The following is a 13,904-nucleotide window of genomic DNA, read 5'->3' as shown; positions in this document are numbered from 1 at the left end:
AGAATAGCCCAGACCAGTATCCTGTTGGACAATTTGAATCAGGAAATGTCTGGTCTCCACAGTGATAAGTAACTGTAGGCAAATTCTAGAAGTCAGTGACTACTAACATTTGCAATCTCACATGGTCTCATTCAGCCTCCTGCCCACCTGACTGCATTAGGGTCAACCTCAGGGCAAAATGGACAATGCCAAAGACTGCCCCATTGCCTTGCAATCTTTTCCCCTCTGCAGTCCCACTTTTTCCATTCCCAATGCCTAAGTCGAATGTGCATTTCACAGTGTATTAGGCAGGCCCCAGTCAACAGAGATATTTTGGTACAGGGAAATAGGTACCAGATATTGCAGGAGCTGAAAATTCAAGGAGTTGTGAGGCAACCCAGAGATGTAGCAAGAACAGGAAACTGCAATCATCTCCAGAGTTGGAGAGACACGGGGAGGAAATGGCATTACCAGATCTTAGGAATCCAATCTATCCAGTGGAAACTGGGCCTGTGTCAGGGGCTACCTATAGAGGAAGGTACCTATAGAGGTTCATAAAGGGGGATTGTTTGAAGGGAGGGAGCTGGTACCATGGAGCAGACAGCCATTTCCAGAGATGCAGCTGGAAGCTGAGGGGATGGAGGAGAGAAATTCCCTGGCTTCTCCCTTCTATCTGCTTTCCAGTCTCCTGCCAATGACTCCTATTATCTGGACTCAACAAATTAGCAAGACAGCCTTGGAAATACAGTTTTCATGGGTCAGATTCTGTAATTCAAGCCAGAGGAGAAAAGGGTGGGGAATTAATTTAAAGGAAACAGGCCAAAAAAGCAAAAAGTACCTTGGACAGCACTGCACTGTCAGCCTCTGTTACTCTTAAAGATGTCTCCATTGTCCTGGGAAGATTTCCTTCTGCACACAGGGCATGCCTGTGACTAGAGGTGACAGAAATGAAACCACGGAAAATGAGTGTGCCTGCAGACCTGGGTGTAGGCAATGGGTGAGTGCAGTAGAGAGCCGGGGGTCACCAGGACAGGTATTGGTGTCTGGGAGTAAAAATTGGTGATATTGATTGAAAGGGGGCTGCGCCAGAAATGAAAATTATAGGAGGTCCTTATGATCAGACATGATGGCTGCACTGTGGTTTCTGAAGGCCAGTTCATTTTAGGGCTGGATTTCAGCTGGCAGCTTGTGGCTTAAAGAGCAGGCTTCCTGAGGGAGGAATCGGACAGCTGTGAGCCCAGAGTCTAGGCCCCCATCAATTGGAACAAAACTGTAGCCTTGACCCCAATCCTAGTAATGCGTACTCAAGCCTGGCCCTTTACACAGAAGTAACACGTTAAAACATCATAACCTCTAGGTTTGCAAAAGCCAGTTTCAAATAGTAAGCTGCATTGAAAACAACTACTCAGGTAGCCTACCCAATTTGCCCCAAACCTATTTTTCATGGCCTTGATTTTCTCATTTCAAAGATTAGGTTTTTATATCCACCTCTGGTTGTTTTTCTCTCTACCTTGAGACTGTTTTTCTCTGCTGCTTCTGGCTTAGTCTTCTCCTACTGTCTTGGGAAGAACTCCCTGCTCTGGCTCCTGGGCTTACAAGATGTTTCCCCCACCGCTGCTCTTACTCCCGTCCTCTGCCAGCCATGGTGGCCATACCCTGTAAGAGGGGTGCATTCTGAGAAGCAGAGAAGCAATGTGTCAAACAGGAGGGGAATAGAGGTTGTTGGATAGGTAGGCTAGATAAGTGAGATACAGGCCATGGACAAATGAGGTTCCTAATGTGAGTAAATTCATCCTGGGCCAGTCAGGGAAACGTGGCTGTCAAAAGCTAAGCACATTAACTCTTTTCCCATATATCACAGGCTTTCTTGTTGGCCAGCAACACGTGTGCCCCTTCACTATCACAGAAGCTCCAAGGGATCTGTCACCTAATATTCGTTAAAATGATGACCACTTTCTGTTTTGAAGTTTTTCTTTATTGGTGTATTTTTTTTGTTAAGAGACAATCAGTCAAGTTTCCTGTATTTGAATATCAATACTACCTTTGACTAGCTCCGTGACTTCAAAGAATAAGTTAACCTTTCTAAGTATCAAATTCTGCATCTATAGAAGAGATATAATACTAGTATCTCTCTTATAGGGTTGCTTTGAAAAATTAAATTGAGCAGTTTTATTAAAAACTTAGTATAATAAATGTTCAATAAATGATGTCTGATGTATTCATTATCATCACCATCATTATCCTCATCATCATCGTCATCTTCATTGATTGAGCAGTAGAAATAGTGTTCCTGGCTCTCCACTCCTTTGATACATCCCACAATAATTAGTTTATTTTTAATATTTTCTCCTACCAATCACTATCACACAGATGATAGTAGGTATAATATATGTCATAGTAAAAAAAAAAAGTCTTACAAAAGCCTCATTCTCATGGTCCCTGGCCAGTAATTCCTAAATCTTTTATTACTTTTGGGTCTCAGTAGATTTCTTGGCCTCCTTTTTTTTTTTTTTTTAAATCAAGAAACATCAGAACTTCCTAGGCTCTTTCTAGATTTTGTTAATTCTTTGCCTCAGGAAAATTCCACTCTTCAGTACTTATGCTCAGGTTTATATTTGGGGGTCCTTAAGTTTTATCTGTAGATGACCACTTACCTCCTAGGCCTCTGTCATTCTCCTGTGAACTCAGCCTCCAAAAGTTTCCAAAAAGAATAAAACTTTCCTTTTCAGGAGTTTGAGGCTAAGAAAAAAGTGAGGTGCTATTTATAAAAACCTCAGACATGGCTAGTCTTCTGAAACTGGCATCCCCTGTCCATCAGCTGAGTCACACCACAGTTGATTTCTAGGCTCATGCCCTTGTTTTTTCAGTGTATTATTTACCAGATCAGGCCTTCAAAATATGGATAATGGATTGTCACAGAAAATATCTGTTTACATCTGGGCACTCTCACATCCGTTATTGGTAGTGGGATCAGTACCCGCATCCCAGACACAGTCTAGTGGATTTTTTTATCCAATATACTCACAAAAAATTATAACTCCAATGTTTTAGAAAATATAAAAAAATGGGACACTAGAGGAAATGAAGGAAAGAAAAGAAACTTATACCTGTGGCTGTGGCCTAAGTATGATCCTATAGATGATAACTAAGTGAACATATGACCTAAATTTACGTTGTAGCTCCAATTCTTATTAACTGCATAGTTTAGAGCAAGTTTCTTAATGGCTTATCCCCCAGTTTCCTTATCTGAAATATAGGAAGAATAATATCTACTTTATAAAATTCAGAGGAAGTTTAAATGAATTTTTAAATACATGTAAAACGCTTCCATCACTGACTGGCTCAGGAAACAAGCAACCTGACAAAAAATCACAGAAATCTCAGTGGCATGTGATAATAAGCATTTATTTCTTAGATGGCTGTGGAGCAGCAAAAGCAACTCTAAGCAGAAGGTTGTGTGGGGGTGCTCCATATTCCTCTCATCCTCCTTGGGCCAGTGAGCTAGGCAAGGATATTCTTCAATTTTTATGGCAGAAGCACCAGAGGGCAATCCCCAACAAGCAAGTACATTTAACCCTCAGTTCCTTCTCATCTGGTGACATCTTGTTGGCCAAGCAAGTCATGTGGGTAAGCCCAAACCTCCAGGATCAGAGAGTTATATTCTATCTTTGTTTGTTGGAGGAACTGCAGAGTTACATGGCCAAGGACATGGATTTGAATGGGAGAAAATATGAGAATTTGGACACACAACATTGGCATATAATAAAAGTTTACTCAATGTTAGCTATTTATGGTAGTACTATCTATAGACACTTTTGAAAGAAGATTCTGTTCCCTACCACATGTCTGTAATACCCTCTTTACCTTCCCAGGCACTGCCTTTGTATGGTCTGACTACTCACTGCTCCGAAGGGACTCCTGATGATGTCCCTCACCTAGGACCTGTGTAGCACTACAGGTCCTCGTGCAGGCTCACAGTGGCAACACAATTTCTCCTCATTCCAAGAGGGTTGCAGAAAATCTGAGAAAATGCTGGCTGCTTCATATAGTAGCACTGCAATTAGTATATTTATTTTCATAAATGTTTCATAATAAAAGTTTTAATAGCAAAAAAAGTTAGACAATATTGTTGGCTTGTAAAAAGAGACATCTAGGAATCTGGGAAACATGAAACATTGGTGTTCTTATTGAAGAATACCCAAGAGATTATCAACTTGACCTTGATGTTTATAGGCTGAATGATGGCCTCCCAGAGCTGTCTCTGTTCTAATCTAAGAAACTTGTGACTATGTCACCTTTAAGGCAACAGGGACTTTACAGTTGTGATTACAACAAGAATCTTGAGATGGGGAGATTTTTAGATTTTCCAGGTGGCTCCAATGTAATCACAGGATCTTTATATGGAGAAGATTGTAAAGTTAGAGTCAGACTGAAGGCAATATGAAGATAGATGCAGAGGGACACACAGAGAGAGATTGGAAGATGCCACACCACTGATTTCAAAGATGGAGAATGGGGCCACAAGCCAAGAAATATAGGCAGCCTCTAGAAGCTGGAAAAGACAAGGAAATAGATTCCTCCCTAGAGTCAGAAGAAACATAGTGCTGATGACCTATTTTAGGACTTCTGCCCCTCTGAACTGCAAAAGAATAAATGTGTATTGTCTATAACTACTATTTGTAGGAAAGCCCATAAATTTTCTCTCTGCTAGGCTGTAGGACCTACACCTCTTAGTCAATAAAACTAACACTATGCTTTTTATAAGACAGAGAGTTGAGGGACCAAGCATCTAGGCTATCTAGAGTTCTAGCAAGCTGGCTCAAACACAGACTTTTTAAATGTCTATCTGTCTCATGTGTACTTGAACTCAGCCTTTCTAACATTCTGTTGCCCAGCAAGACCTAGAGGGCATGATTTGTTTCAGTAATTTGTTTCCTAGTTTCTTCTACACCTAGGCTTTTAGAATATTCACCTTCAGAGCACAGGGATTTCCACAGCTAAAACTTCTGTGACTACCTAGGTCTGCCTTATGGATAAGCAATGTAAGCAAGTAACAAATTCTGAAGTGTAAAAGGTGAGCTCATCACTGGTACTGGAGAGGATTTGATTAAGCTGAAAATGACAGAAAACACATGTGGCTTAAGTAAGTAAATTCATTTCTCTATATCTTAAACAAAAACAAAAACCAAACCATTGACATCAGGTAAAGAAGACTGATATGTAGGTATGGTTAGGAGGGAGACAGCCTCCTTCTACCTTTCTGCTCCACAACCTAGAGCATGGCTTCATAATCAAGGTTGATTTGTTGTCCAAGCTGATTGGCAGTGGTCCAGCCATTCTCTCTGTGTTTTTGGCAGGAGGAAGGAAAATTAGGGAATGTAAAAGAGCACACTTCCCAGAAGAATCATCTCCCTTTAATGAGTTTTTCTGGAAGACACTCATGACCACCACTTATATTTCATTTGCCATGTCTACCTAGGTTTAAGGGCATTTGGTAAAAGTAATCTCTTTTCTAAATACGGACATCTTCTCAAAGTACAACATTCTTGTTCATTCCAGTTCTGTTAGAAAAAAATAGGGGGATAATGAATATGGATTAGGCAACAGCTTCTGCCATGGTTTGCCCCTTCACTGCCCAATGTCCATGAGGACTATGTATAGAATACATTCACCACCTCCCTAAAAGAGTTCATTACAAATTCTTCCAAAGTATTGTATCCAGCTCACTATTCAGAATATTTGAGTTATGTGCAGTTCTATCATATTTGGGTATTTCTGTCTTTTCCAAAATAAGCATGATGGAGAAGAAATGGAATAACTGTAATAAAAACAAACAAAATTCCTTCCCATTTGGAAAAATGGAGAATGGGGAACACTGATCCACAGGAATCATGAAACTCTTGCATATAAGGATAATGAGGACTCCTCACCATACCAGTGGAGGACTTCAGTGCAGTATGTAACAAATTGCATTATCAGGCAGCCTCAGTTCTGCTCTCTGGGGAGAAGGTTTTGTTTTTTTTTATCCTTTTTTTCTGTTTTCCCTGGCCTTGAACACTGGAAGTCTTCTCGTTGTTCATTATCCTCCATCACCACATCTGAAATAGGTACTGGAGAGTACTCCCCCTTGGGGGGCTGAATATTTCTCATCATCTGCTTGCTGTTGTGCAGTTTGGGGGCCCAGGGACTGCTCTGAAGGTCAAAAACTCTTAGGCTGCTGGTGGCCATGTTTAGATTTATCATGATTGTTATCTTCTTTTCTCTAATGTTGACCACACTTCCAGGTTTCTTGCTTCTATTCTGTCTTATGCAAAATGATAATAGGTTAAAAAGAGCTTTCAAGCAGAAAGGGCCTCATCTTTTATTTACTGGCCTCTGTGCTCTGCTCAGCCTTGTTTCCTCAAATCAATGGTCACTTACTGGACTTATCTGATACAATGAGCATAGATGGAAATGTAATTACCTTTAATCTTATGTTTGTCAGCAGGTTCCTAGTATCCTAGGAGAGAATATCAGTCTTGTAAAGACAGCAATTTACAGCCACTACTTATACCTGTTTCAATTCAGGGCATTAAAGTATTCATTTGGCTTTTTCGACCCTGCAAGACCTAAATTATAAGACTCCTATTCAATCCAGATTGCAGAGTGTAGGCAGGACTTCTCTCTTTAGTAAATCGATATTTCCCTCCCTCTGTGTGTATAGTGTAGCTAGCTCTCACATAGCTTCTTTTTCTCCTGTAGGGCTCTACAGAAAGCAACAAGGAGAAGCTAGAACATACCCAGAATTTTAGTTTCGAACACTTCTACCATTTTCTAACACTTCAACTTTGGTCAGCAGGCAGTCTGATTTCTAAGGTCCAGTAGGGGACAGATGGACAAAATGCTCCCCACTGTAGTAACAAGGACAGCAGGGTTTCCAGACTGCAATATTCTGAATCCTTCATATCTACTTCCCCATCTCCTCCATTCAGGCAACTTTCTACTGCTCTCCTTTTTTGAACCCAAATCTGTATCGGTTAAAATTTGTTTTAGCCACATAGAACAATAGGCCCAAATCCCAAATATGTGATCTAAACAAGGTAGAGGGTCATTTCTCTCTCATATAAAGCAAGGAGGTGGTCTAGGGTTGGTATAGTAGCTCTAGAGTTTTCCAGGGACTTGGTTGTTCCTATCATCTTTCTCAAGTTTACCTCATTGTCCAAAATGTTTGCTGACTCTCCAGCCATCATGTTCATATTCCAAGCAAGAGAAAGGAAAAGGGAGAAGGGGTACTGAAAAGAAAAGTAAAGCCTACCCGCTGACTCAGCTTTACTTGAAATTCTTTCCTCTGTTCCTCCCAGTGACTGTTACCTCACTCCCAGTAGCTGCACCACACCTCCCACACCACGTGGGAGGGAGTCTGGGAAATGTAGTCCTGTAGCTGAGCACATAACCACTCAACATTAAACTGGGCTTCTGTTAGCAAAGAGGAAGGGAAAAAATATTAGGCAAGAATATCAGTTTCTTTCACGTTCTCTGGAAGTTCTGTTCTCTCCTACCTTGTGCTGTCAGAAGTAGACCAATGCCTCATTTGCTTAATAGCTATTCCCAAAGACTTGAGCTAAATGCTGGGTGGGGAGAAGTAGGGGGAAAGAAACAATGATTGAGTCATCTACACTTCAATGCCAATGAATTTTCTGTCATTTCCCGACAGTGGTTTGATGTAAGAAGAGAAAGAGGTGAAGGAGAGGCTGTAAAAAGGGCACTTGGCACTGGAGTAGGGAAGAGCATAGGATGTGGACAGTGGAGATAATTTCATCAGTTTTTCTGGTAAAGGCCATCCCAGCTCTAGGCTGTGTCTGGACTCCACAGGGTCTCTGTTGCAACTGCATCACAGCCCAACTTTTTCCTTTGTCTCAGCCTGCTTCCTTCATTTATTTTAGGTATTATTTTTGAAAGTACTTCTATAACAAAACTTCTGCATACAAAGCTAAACCTCAATCTGTTTTTTTATTGACAGGGGGTGTTGGGAAATGACCTGCAACTGCCTGTGAGGTGAGGAAGCCTTTCTGAGACTTAGGCCACCTGGTCCAGTCCCTCTTTAATGGCAGTGCCTGGGGTGCATGCTATGGCAGCACCTGGTAGCATTCCCTGGTAGCCACTTCCACTGATCCCTTTAGCAATCTATAAAGGCCTGTCAAGAATTTATTTAGACATTTGTGTACCAATTACATTTTTACTGTGTATAATCTACTTTGGAAATTGATTTTATAATTTTACCTTATTAGAAATATTATTAAAGCCTTTTCCTTCAATGAAACCTCCTTCAAACTTTAAGAAGTATCTCCTTCTTATCTCCTGCTTATAGAGGATTAAAAATAACGGCCCATGCTTTACCTATGTTATAGGTACCCCACAGATATTCTTTCCCTAAAATGTACCCCTTTGTTCACCAGAAGTTTATCGGCCTTCCAGTGCATTATGCTGGATGTGGGGAGGAGGTGTGAGATGTCCCCTAAGAACTTGGAAATAAGACAAATAAAATTAGCTTCCAAGGGTTCAACTAGTAAAATCCACACACAATGTCTAAAAATCTGAATGAGTAAACAAGAGTACGTGACCAAAGGATTTGCTTTGCCCCCCAGTTCCACACAAGGTGACCTGGGTCTCTGAGAGGCAGGACAGGGATGCAATTAATATTTCGTAAGCAAAAGCTCGATCACATTGTAATGCATGAACATAAAGGGACAGTTTGAATCACAGAAAGTACAGCTCAATAGGAAAAAAACCTGGCAGTGTTTTTCCAGCATTGTCCAAGCTAAGAAGACACTGAATCAGCAAGACAACCTTAATTTAATTACTAGAGAGGTGTTCTGTAGCAAAGGATAGAAATGATTCATAATGCCACGCTGTGGCCTGGATAAAAATCTCCCAAATTCTCCACCCTCTTTGCCCTGATGTTATACTTACTATGCAACTTGAGAATTACTATTTTGACCTCTCCAGGAAAGGGCTGTCCTCCAGGTGGAGAAATGAGAATTTCTTTCATTGGATCAAAATAACATCCATTGTACACTAATAAGTTTCAATCTCCTGATTCACTTAAATTTAAATTTGGTTAGTGTGAGTCAGTGTCCTTGCCTCCATCTGACTCTGGGACAATGACTAAGTTTAGATCTCACAGGCACCGTGAACTTACCATGGTAATACTGCCCTGTGAGAAGACTTAGAAATGAGCCATGTATCCTTCAACACAAGACCCCTCATCTCTCAACATGGGCACAAATCTTTGGAGAGTTTATTTGTGTCTGTCTGCTTCATATTTTACACCCAGGGAATGCTGAAATGCTGAATGTCATAGGCAACTGACATTGGGGATTTCTCCATAAACTTGACTTTCTGGATCACTCAATAAAAACAAGTTCTGGTTAAGTTCACAGGGCTCCACTCAACAAGTCTAGCAGCTGAGTGGAGCCCTGTGGTGCTACCAACTGAGCTATGTGTAAAGAAATAACCTTCAAAGAGGTGAGCAATTGACCACTCCAGCCTCTCTGAGGGTATAACATGGCTTGACATCATGACAAAACTGTCTCCTGCGACAGGGTGGAACAAACTGCCTGGTGGCTCCCTGATGCATCCACGCCTCTCTCAGACCGTGGAGCGAAAGTAGCAGGCCTGTTCAGTAACAACCACAGCTTTGCAGCCGTGCTGCTGGCATTGCTCTGGGGGTGGGGTGAGGTGGTGGTGATCCATAATTGGAATCCTAGCAGACCAAAGAGCAAGTGACACAGAGCAACAGGCACAGGAGACAGAGAATCAAACTCACTTGTGCTCTCAAGGTGTTTACAGTCCATGGGGAGATCGGCAGTGAGATGGGTGCTGAAATAAAAATTTCTATAAAGGGCTTCCAGGGATGAAAGGAAAGAGCACCTGCGTGCTTTATTCTGAGGGTTGGAGAACAAGTAGGTTTTATTTAGTAAGAAAAGTGTGGGGAGGATGCTTCAGGCAGATGAGCAACATGACCATAAAAAAGCACCTTGGTGTGAGGGAGTACACAACATCCCAAAGCTAGAAGTAACTAGTCTGTATGTACAGGGAAAATTGCAATAGTCAAAATACCCTTAGAGCCCTGGCTGGTGTAGTTCAGTGGATTGATGGTGGGCTGCAAACCAAAGGGTTGCCAGTTCGATTCCCAGTCAGGGCACATGCGTGGGTTGCGGGCCAGGTCCCCAGTGGGGACCACGTGAGAGAAAACCACACATTAATGTTTCTCTCTCTCTTTCTCCCTCCCTTCCCCTCTCTCCAAAAATTAATAAATAAAATCTTTAAAAAATACCCTTAGAAACTCCTTAGGAGACCGATGTATCTTTTCTTATTAAATCCAACAGAGGTGGTTTCCCAACATTGAAACACGATTTTGATTTTCCATTTAAGCTGCGGGTGAAGAAACTGGCTTGAGTTTAGGAGTCTCATTCAACAAAATGTATTTATCTTCTGCCCCTAGGCTGAGTGGCGGCACTTGCACTGAGGGGCAAGGAACACAGAGCAGAAGGAGGGGACCAGCAGGTTTACAGCTCTCGTCTCTCAGTGTATCATGGGACAAATGCTCGCCTAGCACAACGGGAGGCAGAAACACCTCCCGTCTAAGTTATTGCTTCCTCTAGCTATTCCTGTTTCTCTCCTGCCAGGACTTTATCATTAAATCTCCCTGTGATGTGACCACAAATGGCCAGACTGCAGAGTTTGTACATGGCCGGAGGGGTGGCAGCTGGGAGCAGGAGGGGAGGAGGCAATGCAGAGGACGTGAGGTGGTTGGTTAAGAGCCATCCTGTGATGTGTCTGGCACGCCAGTGCCTCTGGACATTGTCTGTTCAGGAATGGGGACCAGGAAAGGCTCTGAATACCACCCTGTTGGAAGCACAGAAGATGGATGGAGGAGCAGTGTCAATGGAGGCTGGGAAACGATTTAGCAGGCAGCTGGGAAAACCCAAAGGGGTGACGATTAAGATCTCAGCTGATAAGATGATCATTGGGAACACAAAGGGAAAGCCCACTTCCAGAAGTATCGGGTGGCATAGTTAACAGGGAGGGAATTAGGGGTACAAGGGTGGATGTAGTAAAATGACTCCTAAGTTCTTGATTTTAGCATCAGGAGCGATGTTGACCCTGAATCAGAATTCATATGAAAAACAGATAACCTGTCAAATGGATGAGGTTTGTGTGTGTGTATGTGTCTGTGTATGTTTTGTTCTGATACAAAACAAAAGGGTGTAATTACAAGGTGTTGGCAGGGTGCAAGGCAAACCAGGAAGGATGGTACAGTAGGACCTTCCCAAAGCATACCTGAGAGGTCTTTGTGCCCATCAACACTGGGGCTAGATTCAAAGACACAGGGAAGGGAACAATTATTTAGGATCAAGAAGGCAAGTCCTGTAAAGCAAATCACCTTGAGAGGAGTACTGATCATTTGAGAACAGATACCGCCGGCCCAAGTTGACCCCCAGGGAAGGAGCTAAGGAATAAACACCTTGACCTCACCCTCCCACTTCCCTCTCATCTCCTGCTCAGGTTCCCTATTGACACTCCCAGTTGGAAATGAAGTGCATGAGGGCCTGTTATAGGCAAGTCTCCAGGCACAGAGAGCACAGTGGAAAAGGTGCAGAAAGAGGGGAAGGGGTAAACCTAAGATCTCCAGCCCAGGTGCCTTCATATGGGTAAGAAGTTAGGGAGGAAGAGCAGGCTTGGGGGAGGGTGACACATTTAGCTTAACCAGGGTAAAGACTTGAAGATTCAGATACAGGATCCAAGGAGTGCGCCAAGGAGTCAACATTGAGCAAACACCTAGTATAATGCCAGACCTTACTCTACATGCTTTCTGTAATTGACCTCATCTAAGTTTTATTACAACACCTCAAAGGAACATTATGATCTTCCTTTGACAGATAAAAAAATTGCAACTTAATGAAAATGTGACTACTCTAAAATCATTAGTAAGTATTAAGAGGCAGGATTTGAATCCAGCCCTGCCTAGCTATGAAGAGTGTGTTACTTCCCATCTGAAAGTTAATTAAGTTGTGCGAAAAACAAGAGAGGCTGGAAGCTCTAATGTCCCACTTCAGTGCCTGCAATTATCCAGACAATTTATAAACAATTCCTATACCTCACCTCCACATTCAGATCAATGGCTATTTTCTGTGGCTTTTCTTGCACTTGCTCATGTACCCATCTGTTCCCTACAGACTTGGGAGGCCTGTGTGATGATATTTGGGGTTTTCTGCAGCCTTGGGCTCCAAATATAACAGAGGAAGGGTGCAGACAAAGGTAGGATGAGAAGGAGGAAATGGGGCTTTGTGAGAGCACCCTGCAGGGAAAACAGGACAGCTGGCAGGACGGTCAGGATCCTGCAGATGGCTTTGCATTCTTGGCACCTGTGCCGTGTCTGCCCTCAATGCCAGTGGCCATGGCAAATGGCAAGGTGACCTGTGTGTTTCTTGGAGCTGATCCTTCAGAAGGCAGAAACCTAGCCTTGATGGGAAACAGATGCTTGGCATATGCATTGCTTGCTCTTATCAGCCTGTGAAGGGACAAAAGAACCAATTCCAATGATATCTGGAGGCTAGTTATGATCCCTCTTAAATGTTTTTCCTCTTCAGATTCAAAAGTTAGTGCTTTAAAAAGCAACAACACCCTCTCCTCTTGCTCTTCCTTTCTACGTATTCTTTGCTTTTCCCCTCCTCCTCTCCCTCATCCTCCTCACCCATCCCTCCCCTTCCCCTGCTTCTCCCTTTCTCCCTTCTCTTCCTTTATGTCTTCCTCCTCTCTCTCCTTCCTTCTTTCTTCCTTCTTCACTTCTTCCCCATTTCTTTTTTATCTCACTCTATTCTACTAACTGGATCAGGGTAATAGATTCTAGATCTGTAAAATCTAAGCACTTGGCACAAACCTACTGAATTTCTCAATCCTTTTTTGGGTGCATGAAAAAGAAGAATGCAGATTACTGTCAGGAGCTGGCATTCCCAAGCTGCCGACTGGCAATGAGAGTGGCTGAACTACATAACAGGTAAACCAGAAAGACAGGGACTGCAGCCCAGCTGAGTGTAACAGGGAGGCTTTCAGAGATTAGATGTATCTCTCCAGTAAGGAGAAACTGCAGGGATAGAGTGAAAAAAAGAAAGACAGAATGCTAGAAAATGAGCTCTCCACATAAGAAGGGTTTAGCATCATGGAAAAGTGTCAGCTAGACATTGGGAAGTCACTCTGTGCTTCATAATTCTAGAGTGTGGCAACCATAGGACCTCCCTCACTCATGCTAAAAAGGTGTTCTGACCAGTAATAACACTTATGGCATGTTCAGTGTCCAGCAAGCCTGGGGATGGAGGGTGCTATTATCCAAATGGCAAAATGGGGGTGAGAGAGAGCTAAACCACATGGGGGTCCTAAGAGTTGAGAAGCTGAAAACTGATGCAAATGCATCTCTGAGCTTCTAATTCTCATCTGGAAAAGACTACGTTATCCAGGAAGATGAGTGAGGTAAACAGGGATCAGAGCCAAATTTAGTTAGGAATTACCAGTTTCTATTTGCAGCCTATACTTTTGGCATTTTGGGTAGCATTTTCTGTTCATTATGCTTCTTAATATTTCATCATGGTAAAAGTGATTGTCCATAGTTCCGATATTCTCAGGAGTGCAGAGATGGGCATGTGGAATGCTCCTTGGCAATAGCCCATGAAACCAATCACCTGGAGAAATTCATGCCACATAGTTACTGATTCCGATGTTATACATTTCTTGAATGTTTAAGGAGGAAGAGAAGAGACTGATGCCTTTTGCTTACACACCCCTTCTTTCATAGAGTTTCCCTACCAGTTCACTGGGTTTGGATGTATGAGAAGAGAATTTCTAAAGACCAATGTTGCTAGACCAGTTCATTATTATTTACCACCTTA

Source organism: Artibeus jamaicensis, unplaced genomic scaffold (genome assembly GCF_021234435.1).
Source record: "Artibeus jamaicensis isolate MK-2021 breed Jamaican fruit bat unplaced genomic scaffold, CSHL_Jam_final scaffold_833, whole genome shotgun sequence".
Lineage (NCBI taxonomy): Eukaryota > Metazoa > Chordata > Mammalia > Chiroptera > Phyllostomidae > Artibeus > Artibeus jamaicensis.
This window is presented reverse-complemented; position numbering follows the sequence as displayed.